The sequence below is a fragment of the Ornithorhynchus anatinus genome, chromosome 16 (assembly GCF_004115215.2).
Source record: "Ornithorhynchus anatinus isolate Pmale09 chromosome 16, mOrnAna1.pri.v4, whole genome shotgun sequence".
Classification (NCBI taxonomy): Eukaryota; Metazoa; Chordata; class Mammalia; order Monotremata; family Ornithorhynchidae; genus Ornithorhynchus; species Ornithorhynchus anatinus.
Window position 1 is genome coordinate 26,205,689 of NC_041743.1, and position 16,610 is coordinate 26,222,298.

The window sequence follows — 16,610 nt, forward strand, 5'->3', positions numbered from 1 at the left end:
TTGGATTCGATGGAGGGCGGGGGGAGGTTGCAGGGGGGCCGGTGACGGGAGGGGGAGGGTCAGGGAGAAACTCTCCTGAGAGAGATTGGTTTTTAAATATCTCTTCTTCCTCCAGAACAAAGAGACATTTAAATTGCAGCAAAGGCAGGGGGAATTTCTGGGTATGTGTGCCTGTGTGTTTGTGGTGTGGGTAAAGATGTGTTCTAGTAGGAGACAAGTGTATCGGTGAGGCTTTGGAAATCCAAGAGGCCAAGCCAGGGCACTGGAACAGTGAACAGCAGAGCTCTTTCACTGATATTCTCTCTCCTCTCTCTTTGCCACACACATGCATCCATTCCTATCTTAAAACTTGAACTCACTAAGGGTGGTAGTTGACACTCGAGGGCTATGAGATTCCCTCAGCAGCTGTACTCCTGTTGAGAGTGGAGTAGTGAGAGAGAGTTCCAACTTTTCCACCAAAATAACAACACTTTCCCCAGTTCTCTCTCTCTCTCTCTCTCTTCTGCCAGCATATTATTCCCAGAAATGGCATGAAAAACCTCTCCCCTCTTTGTCCTCCTCACTCTTTCTGTTTATCAAGTCCCTATGTTGGCCTTGATCACCTCCAACCCTTTTCCCCCTGGTTTTATCATTTGTATTCCGTATTAAGGTGAGACGTTCCTGTTCTTCTTAAGAAGCAGCCATTGGAGAAATGGATCTGTTCCTTGTTTGTGTTTGAACCAAGACCTATACTTTGTGCTGAAAAGGTATGGAAATGTCTCATAGTATACAAGATGACAAATTCAATTACGGTAATGTTAAAGGAGAGGGAGGGTGGGTGGAGAAAAGAGAAGAGTATAGAGAAGGATTTATACAATTATGCCACTTGAACTGAGTCTTTTTTTTAAAAAGAAAGAGTGCGACACCATTATATTGCAAGGTCTTGGAGGCCAGAGACTTGTACTTTATTGCTTATTCCTAGATAACTAGTTGAGTGCTCTACTCAGCAAATTTCTAGCACCGTGCTCTATACAGTAAGTGCTCAATAAACACGGATAAAAGCTGGTCTGGAGCAGTTTCCTCGTTTTCAACAAAAAAGACTATGCCACCTTATTAGATGGCCATAAACTAATTTTGTGTCACTTTATCAGGAGTATACTGTAAACTTCTTGGGGTCAAGGATTGTGTCTACCAATCCTTGCTACCAATCCAAAAATTGCATTTTCCAAGTGCTTAGTACAGTGCTCTGCCTGCAGTAAGTGCTCAATAAATCCATTGATTGATTAAGAAATGTCCTATAGTCTTTTGGGGCTGATTGACCAACAGGCAGACACTCAAACCCTTCTTAGAGTTTGTTTTTTTTTTTTTTAACTAATGTGTTTGTAGGAAACTAGTCCCAAGCAGAGAAAGCCAAAGGAAGCCAGAGACCAGCTGGGAAGTTTTCATATATTTCTCTGGGATGAACAAGAGATTTCAGAGGGAATATTTCTTAAAGGAACAAGAGAGGGTAAACTATGTTGCACAGATGAGATCACTATCACTAAATTCATTTTTTCTGCACAGGGTACTTATCCACTCTCTTCTCCCACTACACCCCAGCTCACACTCTTCCTTCCCTTCAACATAACCTACTCAAAAGGACTCATTCTTGATTCCCCTCCCTTGGAGCCCCCACTCATGCCCTTCTTCTCTTCTTTGAAATGCCCTTCCCCTTCAAATCTGCCAGACCTTATCTCTTCCCATCTTTAAACCCCTTCTAAAATGCCACCTCCTCTTCTTCCCTGTTTAATTTTTCTTCTCCCCAAGTCATCTCCTTCCAACTTAAGCACTCAAACCACCTGTGGCATTTCTCAATGTTCAGACTTGCAAATTTAAGGGCTCACTTGTTAATATCAATTTCTCCATTCTATTTTTCCTCCTTTCTGTAATTATTTTGCATCTGTCTCCTCTGCTAGATCATAAGTTCCTTGAGGATAGGGATGGTGTCTTCTAATTATATTATACTTTATCAACTGCTTAGTATGCTGCATATGGTAGATCCTCAAGGTTGTTGGTTGACTGAGTTTCTCTATCCCGTATCGTGGAGCTGGTCCGTTTTTCCCTAAGGGACCTAGACATTATCCATTACTTACGTATGATGTATTATGCTAAGCACTGAGTTAATCAGATAAGACAGTCTCCCATCAGCCTGACTGTTCACACTTTCATTTCCACTGTTTTGTACTGACAGAGGAAGAGAACTAAGCTGAGGAGCAGAATGAATGGGTACAGCACTTTTACTTTCCCAGATAATTTTTACATTACTTATTTCAACATCACTGTGAGATAGAGGCAGCTATTACCAGCCCCATTTTACAGTAGAAGAAACTGAGACCTGACGAGGTGAAATGACTCTTTCATACCACCCTACAGACTAAGGGTAAAGATGGGTCTAGAACCCAGGTCCCCTGACTCTCAGACCCATGCCCTTTTCTCTAGAACACCCAACTTACTGCTGGGATATACAGTGTAATAAATCCCTTTCCACTCCCAAGAGCAGGGCTGAAACTCTGAGTGGGGAAAGGACCAACAGTTCCTGAAAATTGATACCCTGGGCCAGGGTCTAGCAAACCAGTAAATTGAGCATCAGTAGCAGAGATTTGTGTCCAAAGAGAGATGACAAGAATGTAGATCATAGGTCCCCAAAAAGTTGTCTTTCGAAGATAAAAACGGTGGTATTTATTAAACACTTTGTGCCAAGCATAATATTAAGCACTGGGGTAGATGCAAGATAATGAGTGCAGTCACAGTCCCTGTCCCACATGGGGTTCACAGTCTAAGAGGGAGGCAGTAGAGATATTGAATCCACATTCTACAGATGAGAGAACTGAGACTGCGATGTTAGGTGACTTGCCCCGACTCCTACAGCAGGCAAGTGGCAGAGGCAGAATTAGAACTCAGCTTGTCTGACTTCCAAGCCCATGTTCTTTCCACTAGGCTATCCTGCTTCTCTAATTGATATGGCACTTTTTTTCCGAAGCACTTTCAAAGTTACAAAAGTATACCTGATATGAAAATGTGTCAGCTAATGTTTAATTTATTTGCAATAGTGAACGGGTTGATTTGGAAGTGTTTGCTAATGCCTTGAAAAAAGCTACCTTGACTCTTTTTTAAAATCAGGAGTATTTATTGAGTGTTGACTCTGTGCAGAGCACTATACTAAGTGCTTGGGAGAGTACACTAGAATTGGCAGACACAAACCCTGTCCTCAAGCATTTTTTCTTAAATGCCTTTAATTTTTTTTTTTTTAAATGGTATTTGTAAAGTGCTTACTGTGAGCCAGACACCGTACCTAGCACTGGCATGGGTACAAGATAATTGGGTTGGACATGGTCCCTGCCCCATATAGAGCTCACAGTCTTAATTCCCATTTTAAATATAAGGTAACTGAAGCAAACAGAGGTTAAGTGACTTGCCCAAGGTCACAGATGGGAGAAGCTGGGATTAGAACTCATGTTCCCTGTCTCCCAGGACTGTACTCTTTCCATTAGGCCACAATGCTTCTCGTTCATGGTCTCATTTTAGCCTCACAACATTCCTGTGAGGTAGGGAGAGGCAGGAATTATCCCCATTTTACAGATGAAGAAACTGAGGGACAGAGAGAGAAAGTGACTTGCTCAAAGTCCCACAGGAGGCTGCGATTAGTACTGGGATTGGAACCTAGGTCCTCTGATGCTCACGACCATGTTGCTTTCCTCTTGGGGCTTACAAGTCTAAGAGAGTGGCGGGTGTTGGGAGGCAGAAGAATTGGAGACTGGCAAGACAGCAGAGATGCAAGTACTTTAACTCCTGCCTCAAACAGCTTAGGCCCTGGAAATCAGTTGCTGGCAAGTCTCTTGCTCCCTGCTTTTGTTGATGCTAGTGACTCACTTAAACAGGCCGCTCACATTCCAGAACGGCTAGCTGCTACATTCCGACAGCCTTGCCCAGGTGAATTAAAACAGGTAGATTAAAAAGAGCTTGATCTGAATGATTCCATTATGATGGAGAATGGCGATCCACAGAGGCCTGGAGTTCTCGACTTAAGCTCCACCTCTACGTTCTGAGGCACCGAAGTGGGAAACCATTTCATCAGTGCAACCTATGACTTCCTGCCCAGCAAATGAGAAACCAAATACAGTTTTAAATACGATCCTGCTGGGTCCCTACCTAATCTCAACTCAGCAACCGGGGCTCGCTCCCTTTTCCTCCCTGATCTCTAAATGGAAAATGGAAGTGACTTTCATGCGACTCCAAGCTTTTAAAAGGTTTGCGGTAATGTTGGTTGTATTAAACAGCTGGATGTGTGCCTCCTTGGAATATTCACATTAAACTGTAACTGGGTGCTTTGCCTATCGGCTGTGTGATGGGAGGCAGGCAAGACACCCCACTTTGTCCTTCTCTTAGCAGCACAGTAGCAATTTTTTTCCAGTTGTTGCCAAAGACTCTGTGAATTCCCTTTCCCAGATAAAATATCTCTCACTCTGACATCGTGTCGCTAAGACTGTGCAGCCTAGGGGAGGGACTTTTGATAAAAGGAGTTAGGCTCTTAGCTTTCTCTTAATTGGCTGGCTCAGCTGATCAGCTCAGTGAAAAGCCCAGGTGAAGTAGGGGGAAAAGAGCTACTGACAACTGAAGGCCATAATTTAACCTTAACGGGTTGAAGCCACAGCCCATGGGGAAGTGGGCTGCTGAAATCAAGCCTCTGCTAGAAGGCAGGAGCTGGTTATGTGAAAAACCAAATTCTCGGGAAAGACGTAAGGTAGCCTGACACCGTTCTCTTGGCTAAGAGGAGGGGCAGAGAATGGCTTGGGTTTCTTTTTCACCTGCAGGTGTGGGTTGGAAGGCATAGAATTAGACACTAAACAAGGAAGACAATACAATGAACTTCCCCCAAACGTCTGTGCTAGGACCACCAAAGGGTCTTCACAGTCCCTTAGGTAAGAAACGTTTGTTTTATGAAGGGAGGATGAGAGTAATCTGGTCGCTGTAGATAATTTTGAAGTCCCTTTCTGGTAAAGCCCCCCACTAGCACTTGTGTAAATAGCTTTGCACTCTGCCATTTCCCCTATCCATAATATCTTTTAATGTCTTCCCCGCTAGATTAGAAACTCCTTGAGGGCAGGGATTGTGTCTACCAAATGCATTGAGTGGCCTTCTCAGTGTTCCACAATCTCATCTATCTCACCCCCTACCCCTCGACTCCACCCAAGTCCCGCCTCTGGCCTGAAACACCCTACCTCCTCAAACCCGACAGACAATTATTCTCCCTCTCTTCAAAGCCTCACTGAAGACACACCTCCTCCAAGAGGCCTTCCCTGATTAAGCCTTCCATTCTTCTTCTCCCACTCCCTTTTGGAACAGGAACAGGGAACATTTTTGCTAATTTTATTGTATTGTACTTTCCCAAGCACTTAGTACAGTGCTGCGAACCTAGTAAGCGTTCAATAATTACCATCGATAAGCGAGATGGGAGGTAAAATATTAACCTCATAATTGGTGGTTGCGATTGATGGGATTTTTTTGATGTTTGTGTTCAAGGGGCATGCACAAGAATGTTTTCTTTATGTCTCTGGGTTGGTCAATCAGCATCTTTGGATTTGTATCTTTGTACTTGGTTGGGGCTCTAGTGCAGCCAGGGAGGACAACAGTAATAAAAATTGCAACTGGCTAAAGTGGGACCTGCCTGGGGCAGGGAGATTAAATAATCTCAGGTGGGACCCAGACCCAGGCATCTCATTTGGCCTCTATATGCCTTACTTCTAAAATTGGGGATACTAATCACTGTTCCTTACTGGGCTATCACAGTGGATAATGGGAAATTACATTGAGTAGTGCTTTGAGCTCCCTGATGCCCTCAGAGATTCATGGATAACAAGGTTATTCCCCGAGGGAAGAAGTTTAGCATTTCTAGAGGTGTATTAACTGTATGTTAAAATTAGTATCCCACAAATTACAATCTAGTAGGGTGCCACTTAATAAATTAACAATTTAGGAAACAGGTGTCCTGCAGAGTCTAGACTATAAGCTCCTCGAGGGTAGGGATCGTGTCTACTAACTGTATTGCACTCTCCCAAGAGCTTCATATAGTGCTCTGCACAAATTATGCTATCAATAAATACCACTGATTGATTGCAAAGACTGTTGTATCTTCCACTGGAACGGTGGCGAGCCTTTCTCACTCCTGCCTTCTTCTGTCCCTACAAAGCTGTGTTGGAGTGGAAGGGAGAAGAAATTAAAACGTGTAAATCCAGTGTTCACCTTCTTTACATTTTTGCCCTGTCCAGGACTACCATGAGCCACAGACCTCCCAAAGCGGGGGTATCACTAGTTGGGTACTGGGCTAGCCCCTTTTCAAAAAATGCATCCTCCTGACTCGGGATTGCCATTCAAGCTGAGAGGAGGGGACCAGTTTCCTGGTGAAATTGAGATCAGTGTGAAGCTCAGATGCAGAAGCTGCATCACTAATAAAATAATCATTCTTTGGAAGATAATTATTCTTTGCACCCTTACATTCACATAACACTTTCTGTCTCAGCTGCTACTTTTTCTGACCCAGGACCTCCTAAGCTTGCCTGGAAGTTATTCGGGCTTACAGAGGAACAGATTTGACAAGCCCCAAAATTTGAGTTCCATTCCACAGTACCAGGATGAAGTCTTTATATGTTTTAGCAGTATGGCTTAGTAGAAAGAGCCCCGGCTTGGGAGTCGGGTGTCGTGGGTTCTAATCCTGACTCTGCCACTTCTCTGCTGTGTGACTCTGGGCAAGCCACTTAACTTCTCTGTGCCTCAGTTACCTCATCTGTAAAATAAGTAAAATAAGACTAAGCCCCACCTGGGACAACCTGATTACCTTGTATCGATACCAGTGCTTAGAACAGTGCTTGGCACATAGTAAGCATTTAACAAATACCATCATTTATTTATTTATTCATTTACTAGTTGTGCGATTTGTCAAGCATATACTGTGTACTAAGTGCTACATACAATGCAATTGGATCAGACACAGTCCCTCATAGGACTCACAATTCAAGTAGGAAAGGGAACTGGTATTTAAACCCCATTTACAGATGAAGAAACGGAGGAACAGAGAAGTTAAGTGACTTGTCCGAGGTCTCATTCAGCAGGCCAGTGGCAGAGATGGCATTAGAACCCATGACCACCTACTCCTAAGACCCATGCTCTTTCCACTAGGCCATGCTACTTCTCACAGGAGAAAAGTTTATTTTCTCCAAAAAGGACACCCAGATTGGAATGAGAGGGGAATACTGTGGAAATGCCCAGGGGAGATAATGAAGATCCAGTTACCAAACCAGACTGCCTATCCTTGGCTCTTCATCCTACATGTTTTAGCTATTTTCAGATCTTGTTCTCACATTGGGTTGGTGAAAATGAGGACGAGCTTTAAAAGGATCAATCTCAACCTTCCTCAGTTCCTATTAATGTTTCAATAGCTGTGCTTCTTGGCAAGATTTCCCCGATTTTCTGATCTTCGTGGAGCAAACTCGGTGCAGATATTATTTAAGATGGTCAGCCGGGGGAAAAACTCTCCAGTTTTGTCCTGCGTTTTTTTCCAGCCCGGAATACCTTCCTCCTGGAACAAGGTTCTGTTGTTAATTGGCTTTTGCCTTATACAGAAAATGATTATTGTTTCCAGAATGAGAGATGCTAGTAGCCTGCCCTTCCCATTAATTGGTATGAGAGATCTGTGGTGAGAGAGTGCCTGTTGGAGATTAGACCAATTGCCTAGAAGTCATGACAGTTATAAGAAAATTAATCTTTAGTTTTAATGAAAACAAAGCATCCTGGAGCAAATGCAAAAATATTATTTTAATTTCTAGGGGAAAGTAATTCCTCAAGGAGAATTATCAAAGATCAAAACTGGTTAAAGAATCATATCTGTAACTATATAATTAAACATCTCCATTTTTGAGGTGTGCAATTACAGTTCCAGTTTTCTCTAATGGTTTGTTCTTTCTTACTCTCTAAGGGGACTGTGGTTTGAGGTGGGAATTTCTTTTCTGGATCTTGTCTTTAGGTTTAAGGAAATAATTTTACAACTCCCTCTTCTCTCACCCTCCCTTTAGTTTATCAGTCATCCATGGTGTTCGGTGTAGAGCACTGTACTAAGGGCTTGGGAGAGTACAATACCACAAAGTTGGTAGACAAGTTACTTGGCCACAGTGAGCTTAAAATCTAGAGGAAAAGTTTGCTAAATTTTAAATTCCTTGAGGGTAGGGATCGTGTCCATTGTTTCAAACTCCTCCCAAATCCTTAGTATGGAGTGCTTGGGAAGCACTCAATAAAACCCACTGAGATATAATAGTTTGTCAAATTAGTGTTATCAATTTCTAAATTTTATCTAAAGAACAATTTAAAATGGAGATGAGAGGACTATGTGATTTACTTGTATTAGTTTCTAGGAAGTGGATTAATTCATTTGCTTTATAATTTATTATTTATTGGCACATTTGAGCTCCCCTTCTGTCTCTTCAGAACCTTCTGGAAGGCATTTCTTAAGCCAAAGCATCAGTGAGAACCCCTCAATTTTTCAAATTTTAAATCTGTGTCAAATCAATAGCGGCTCCACCACTTTCTTCTGTGTACCTTGGGCAAGTAACTTAACTTCTCTGTGCCTCAGTTTACTCATCTGTCAAATGGGGATTAAGACTCTGAGCTCTATGTGAGACAGAGCCTGTGTCCAACCCGCTTACTTTGTCCTATCCCAGCGCTTAGTACAGTCCTTGAAAATGCCACAATTATTATTATTATTTTTATGAGGAAGAATGAATCAGTCAGTGGACTATATAAATATTCAATATCCAAGATCATATAATTTGTGTAGATATTACATATTGATGAATTAGATATGTGCAGGCAACAGTGAAGAGACTTAAAATCTGAATCTTACCTTGTGGAAAACTGACTGTGATTAACAAAGAGTTAGGCTGATATGTTTGCTGTGAGATTGACTGATTTCACTGTTCATTGATTATGGAGAATTTAGTATGGAGTGAATGACTGTAACTTTTTTGAACCTGGGACATTTATCTGAATAATCGACACTACCGAGGGCCCTTTAAAAACCTTCTGATAATAATGACAGCAAATTCCTGCCTGGAATTTCTAAAAAGTTAAACTTCAAATTTAAAAATGGGGTTGCCTGAGAATTCTAGATGTTGCATTCAATTAATCGTATTTATTGAGTGCTTACTCTGAACAGGGCACTGTACTAGACACTTGAGAGTACAATATAAGAATATAACAGAATTGGTAGACACAGTCCACTGATCCGAGGCATGCTGAAAGGTCCAGAAGGTCACTCAGGGCTTGACCAGTGAGAAATCTAAACTCGGGGTAATAAACTTGGTACGGTAGAAAGTCTATTCATTGTTGTCTTTCTTTGGGCTGAGGCCGTTCATGCAGGCACATCACCCTGTGCTAACTTGTCTACTGCTTCCAATTTTTTTTTTATGGTATTTAAGTGCTTACTATGTGCCAGGTACTATATTAAGTGCTAGGCTAAATACAAGTTAATCGGGTTGGGCACAGTCCCTGTCCCACATAAGTCTCACAGTCTTAATCCCCATTTCAGGATAAGGTAACTGAAGCACAGAGAAGTTAAATGACTTCATCAATTCAATTGTATTTATTGAGCACTTACTGTGTACAGAGCACTGTACTGTAGCACTTGGGAGAGTACAATTCAACAATAAATGGACACATTCCCTGCTTACAAGGAGCTTGCCCAAGGTCACAAAGGAAACAAGTGACACAGTGGGGATTAGAACCCAGAGCTTCCTGACTTCTAGGACTGTGGTTTATCCACTAGGACATATTACTTCCATTGATATCCTATTACCTTAGTTGCTCTCAAACTCTGCCTTAGATTTACTCTGCTACTTTTTTTTATGGCATCTGTTAAGCACTTATTATGTGCCAGGCATTGTTCTAAGCTGTGGGATAGATTCAAGCTAATCGGGTTGGACAAAGTCCCTGTCCCACATGGAACTCACAGTTTTAAACCCCATTTTACAGGTGAGGCAACTGAGGCACAGAGAAGTGAAATGATTTGCTCAAGGTCACACAGCAGACAAGTGATAGAGCTGGTATTAGAACCCACGTCCTTCTGACTCCCAGGCCTGTGCTTTATGCACCAGGCCATGCTACTTCCCATCGCCGTTCATGCCCACTCTGGGGCCTCGGGGCTGGCTGGGGGTATCCAAGTCTAATTCTTGGCAAATGCCACTTAAAGGGCCCTTAAACCTGTGTGGGTGGGGCAGTTTAGGCCTTATGGAATCCATATGCTATGGAGCTCCCTGGCCTAGAACCCCGAATCAGATGTGCCAGCTCTTACTAAGCCATGGCAGAAAGATGCCTGAGGCTGAAGGGGGAAAAAAATAACATCATGCCACTCATGTTGGTTTCCTTTACCATCTACTGAACCTTGATCTGCTTTTGCAAGTCCTTTGAAATTCACAAATAAAGCTTTTTTTGTTTTTATGGGACTCTCTGGAAGGCTTCATTTAATTTCTTCTTGAATTCTCATAGTTTGATTCTCAGGCTTGTGGCCTACTGCAGAAATGATAGCCCTCTGGGAAAAAAAAAAATAGCCAGGTATAATCATTTCTAAAATTTCCTCACAATATTTGATTCTATTTCTGCCGGATAAGTGGAAGATGAGAGCACATGCAATGAGGACACTACAATACGATAATTTCTCCAAAATTGCCCTTAAGAGGCAAATGACAATGGATTTAGTGGTGGTGAGCTTTCACTGCTGTCTGATGTGCAGGTTTCTTGCTCTCTGCTTTTGAGTGAAAGAATAGAAATGACTGAAAGAGTAAAGGTGCAGTACCAATAGTTATTTGGGGTTTATTCTTCCATTGATGAACTGGGGTAGGTAAGTCCCATTAATGCTAATGGAAGTTACATGTATAATTCCCTTTTTCATCATTGAGAGAATAGACCTTTATGTTCCTAAAGTAATTATGCCACTAGCACTGTTAGTTTTTCTAGTTAACTTTTTCACCTGCCTTTTCTTCTTTGACTCTAAGAAAGAAGCTAAATTCTTCAGTTTAAAAAGAAAAAAAATGCCCAAATATCTGAAAGGTGAAACAATTGTAACCAGATCCACTTGCAGCAAGAAAGAAATGTGAAGGCAGGAAGCCAGTGGGTGGACTCCTGCTTATTTTCAGATTGGTGGAAGCATGTTGTAGTTTGAATGTCCTATACAATGTCAGGCGTGTTGGGGTACTTTGAACTTGAATCTCATTTCCTCAGTTATTTTGGATGAGAGGAAAGAAACTCCCTGCACATTCAGGCAAGATTAAATCCTCTTCTTCAACACATCCTGAATCCAGGGGTCTCTTAGCTAAAGTACAGATGATAGAATTAATTACGGTCCCCTCACGATTTATTTCTAAAAATTGGTATCCTGGTTTACAAGGAGCAGAAAGAAAGGTCAAAGGTTCTTTTAAAACCAGTCTTGGAGCAAATGCCAAGATGAGTGGTGAGTCTTATAAAACTTCTTCAGTCTAAGGCTGGAGACTCAGAACATCAAAAGGCTTTTTTCTCTAGTTACAGAATTCATTTCATTTTTCTGTTTCCTGTGCTTGAATCTAGCCCAGTGACTAATGTGTGCCAGGAACACATTGAAAATTTCGGACTAAATATCCAGGTCCAACTTCAACTCAGCCCCTACTTTATCCATAAATACCATGTTTTTCTTATAATCTTCATCTTGATTTACCCACACTGGAGCTGATGACTCTGGTTCTTTCATGCAAGCATAATGTGCCTCCTTAAACTGGACTTTAATTTAACTTTAATTTTAACTTTGACTGGACTTTAAGTCCAGTGACTACCAACTCTGTTGTATCATACTCTCCCAAGCACTTAGTACATTTCTCTGCCCACACTAAGCTCTCACTAAGCACAGTCTATGATTGATTGAGGAACGGGACCTTGTCTTATTTCACTCATCATCATCAGTGGTATTTATTGAGTGCTTACTGTGTGCAGAGCACTATACTAAGTGCTTAGGAGAGTACAGGAAAACCATAAACAGATACATTCCCTGCCCACAATGAGCTTACAGTCTAGATGGGGAGACAGGTATTAATGTAAATATAAATTCATCAATCTTTTTAAAATTCTCCTTGTAATTTTCCTCCTGTAACTTTCCTGGTGTCTAGAGCAGAGCATTATATGTCCTTTACACCATAAGTTCATTGTGGGCAGGGAATGTGAATGTTAAATTGTTATATTGTACTCTTAGCACTTGGTGCAGTGCTCTGCTCACAGTTAGTGCTCAGTAAATACTATTGATTGATTAATTGGTTATTCAATCAATATTGATGATGGTGTTGAATACTGGAAGAATTCCACCTATTTCAACGGATCTGCTTCCTGTTTAATAGGGTTTATCCCACCTGCTGGGTCTCTAAGCAAACAGGCTGCTCTGAAAATGATGGACTCGTTGGATTTTGTTCATTCTTGTGCTATGAGGGAGTCTGATTCATCAGTGGTTGAAAGTGCTTGTTGGGTTTTGGGTCTTCAAACCAAGCTCTGGGGCAGAATTGGGGGTCTGGTTCAACGGTCCCCAGAAAGGGGACTCTTCCTGACTTTCCCAACATTGTAATAATAATGTTGGTATTGGTTAAGCGCTTACTATGTGCAGAGCACTGTTCTAAGCGCTGGTGTAGACATAGGGGAATCAGGTTGTCCCTCGTGGGGCTCACAGTCTTAATCCCCATTTTACAGATGAGGTAATTGAGGCACAGAGAAGTTAAGTGACTTGCCCACAGTCACACAGCTGACGACAGCACCACCATCCTTCCTATCTCACAAGCCCATAATCTTGGTGTTATCGTTGACTCTTGTCTCTCATTCAACCCATCACTAAAACCTGACAGCTCAAACTTCATAACATTGCTAAAATCTGCCCTCTCCTCTCCATCCAAACTGCTATTATCTTAATCCAATCACTTCTTCTATCCCGTTTTGATTCATGTACCAGCCTTTTTGCTGACCTCTCACCCTCCTGTCTCTCCCTACTCCAGTCCATACTTAGCTCTGCTGCCCAGATCATCTTTTACAAAAATGATCATGCCATGTTTCCCCACTCCTCAGGAAACTCCAGTGGTTGCCCAGCTACCTCCACATCACACATTTAGCTTTAAAGCACTCAATCACCTTGCCCCATCCTACCTCACCTCACTTCTCTCCTACTTTAGCCCAGCCCAGACACTTAGCTCCTCTAATGCTAACCTTCTCACTGTACCTTCATCTCATCTATCTCACTGCTGACCTCTTGCCCACCTCTGGCCTGAAACGGCCTCCCTCCTCATAGCTGACAGACAATGTCTTCCCCCCTCCTCCCCACCATAAAGCCTTATCAAAAGCACATCTCCTCCAAGAAGCCTAACCTGACTAACCTTCTTTCCTCTTCTCCCACTCCCTTGCGTTGCCCTGATTTGCTCCCTTTATTCAGATGCCCTCCCAGCCCCACAGCACTTACATACATATCCATAGTTTATATTAATGCCTGTCTCCCCCTCTAGACTGTAAGCTCGTTGTGGGCAGGGAATGGATCTGTTTATTGTTATACCGTACTCTCTCAAGTGCTTAGTACAGTGCCCTGCACACAGTAAGCACTGAATAAAAATGATTGACTGTTAATGATAATAATGATAAGGATATTTACTAAGCACTAATTAAGTGCCAAATATTGTGCTTCGGCACTGGAGTATATACGTGATAATTGATTTAAGTATAGTCTCTGTCCCACTCAGAGACCTCAGTCGACGAAGGGGAAAGAACAGGTACGTAATCCCAATTTTACCCATGAGGAAACTGAGGCACAGCCAGATTAAATAATTTGTCCAAGGTTCGATGACAGAGAAGTGGCTGAACTGGCATGATAACCAGGACTTCTGATTCTCAGTCTTTCGCTAATTCCACTAGACATAACTCCTATCCACATCGAAAATAAAGCAACACTACATATTACTGATCTTTAACTTTGTATGAATCTTCATGCACTGATGCTGTCAAACTCTGTCCATTTCCCAGAAGACAGATTTCTCTCTTAAACTGTGTTTTCTACTTCTTCGTCCATCCAAATATTATTGGCTCATGTGCTGTCTAAGTAGAAGAGTTTAGTGAAAACATTATTTTGTTTGGGCAATGACCATTTAGAATTTCCTGGGTGTAGGTAGATCAGTTAGAGAGGGGACTAGAAAAGATGCAAATTCACCAAATTCAAAACTAGCTCACTAGAGGACTGTTCCTGCCAGGGGTAGCTTAATCATTTTTCTTGCCATAAACACAAAAGTTATTGTCATCTTAGTTTTATAATTTTAAAATTTTATAATTCAGCAGTATTAACACAAACATTTAAACCCAATAATATATTTTTATTATATCAGGAAGTTCAACTGATGGTATTTATTGAGTGCTTCTTCTATGCAGAGCACTGTACTAAGCACTTGGAAAAATACAATAGAATTATAGAATTAAAGATAGACATGATCCCTGCCTTCAAGGTGCTTACAAACTAGAAGGGGAGGCAGACACTAAAATACATTACAAATAGATGGAAGAAAAGAGTGGAACATGTGCCTGAGTGTTAAGTAATGAGGTATGTAAGATATGTGTTACAGGAAGTTGAGAACAATTAAGTTGTTTTCAGCTAATTAAGTGCTTAGGTGGTGTGGAAATGCTGAAGTGGAAATTAGTCGAAATTAATTGGGGAAGACCCCCTGGAGGAGTTGGGATTTCAAAAGGGCTTTGACAATAGGGAGAGCAGAGGTCTGCCGAATTAGAAGAGAAAGTGGGAGCAAGAGGTAGAGGTCTGAGTCAGGAGAGAGGAGAACAATAATAGTAGTAATTGTGGTATTTATTAAGCGCTTATTCATTCATTCAATCGTATTTATTGAGTGCTTACTGTGTGCAGAGCACTGTACTAAGCGCTTGGAAAGTACAATGCGGCCCCTACCCAATGGGCTCACAGTCTAGAAAGGGGGAGACAGGCAACAAAACAAAGCAAGTGGACAGGTATCAGTAGCATCAATGCAAATAAATAGAATTATGGATATATAAACATCATTAATAAATAGAATAATAAATATGTACATATATATGCAAGTGCTGTGGGGCGGGGAGGGGGGTAGAGCAGAGGGAGGGAGTAGGAGCGATGGGAAGGGAAGGAAGAGCAGAGGAAAAGAGGGCTCAGAATGGGAAGCCCTCCTGGAGGAGGTGAGCTTTCAGTAGGGCTTTGAAGAAGGCGGGGGAAGGAAGGGGTGTCGGGAAAGGGGGTGGGGAGGGAAGAGAAGAAGGGGTGGGGTAGAGGGAGAGAAAAGGTGAAGGCTGGGAAACCCAGGAGGGATAAGGGGACTGGGTGATGTGGGGGAGAGAGAAGGAGAGCGGGGTGCCAGGCACTGTACTAAGCACTGGGGTGGATACAAGCAAATTGAGTTGGTCACAGTCTCTGTCACACGTGGAACTCAGTCTCAATCCCCATTTTGCAAATGAGTTAACTGAGGCCTAGTGAAGTGACTTGCCCAAGGTCACATAGATTCGTGGCGGAACCAGGTTTGGAACCCAGGTCCTCTGACTCCCAGGCCCAAACTTTAACTACTATGCCATACAAGGCACAGGGATTAAATTACCTTGAGGCAAATGAAGGATATGAGCTAGGGTAGAGTGGGAGAAGAGAGTGGCAGAGCGGGAGGGAGGGAGCTGATCGAGGGCCTTCAAATCAGAAGTTTCTGCTTGATGTGGGGAGGATGGGCAATCATCGGAAGTTTTTATGGAGTGGGGAGGTGTGTGCAGAATGATGTTTTAGAAAAAGGACCCTGGCAGCAGAATAAAGTATGGACTGGAGAGGGGAAACACTAGAAGCAAGATGATCAATGGACTAATGTCAAGCTTAGTTCCTGGTGGCCATTTGGATGGAGAGGAAAGAGTGGAATGTGAAAACATTGTGAACTAAAAACTGATAGGATTTTGGGATAGACTGAATAAGGGGGCCATGAAAGAGGGACAGTAGTTAGGAATAATTCCAAAATTTCAAGGAGACCGGGGGAAAAACGGTGTTTTCAACTGTGATGGAAACATTAGATGAGGAAGAAGGAAGATAAAGTCAGTTTTGGGTGTATTGATCTTAAGGTGCCAGCAGGACATCCTTATTGAGGCATCTGGTGGCAGGTGGGTTAGATTTTTTTAGAGAAGGAAAGAGGTCAAGGCTAGTAAGATAGATCAATTAGTCAATCAATGATATTTATTGTGTGCTTACTGTGTGCAGAGCACTGAACACTGAACTGAACAGAGCACTTGGGAGAGTACAAATCAACGGAGTTGGTGGACACGTTCCCTGCCCACAATGAGCTTACAGTCTAAGTGGGTTTGGGAGTCCACCTACATAGAGGTGGAGTCAAAGCTGTGACTACCAGACTGAGAGCAAAGTCAGAAGAGAAGGCAACCCGAAACAGAACTTTGAAGAACTCTCACAGTTAGGTTGGGAAGTTGAGTAAGAGCTGGCAAAAATGACAATGTGGATGGGCCAGAAATGAAAGAAGAGAACTAGGAGAGAACTGTGTAAATTAAAC

The 16,610-nt window shown here is 42.3% G+C and overlaps 1 long non-coding RNA gene across 2 annotated transcripts in view; it reads left to right on the forward strand.

The window, feature by feature from the left end:
- Positions 1-669: 669 nt before the first annotated feature.
- LOC103170434 overlaps positions 670-16,610 on the forward strand; it is a 28,095-nt gene continuing 12,154 nt past the window's right edge. For both annotated transcript variants that reach the window (XR_003765298.2, XR_486164.3), the window contains exon 1: positions 670-746. This is a non-coding gene — a long non-coding RNA (uncharacterized LOC103170434). The remainder of the gene's footprint in view (positions 747-16,610) is intronic.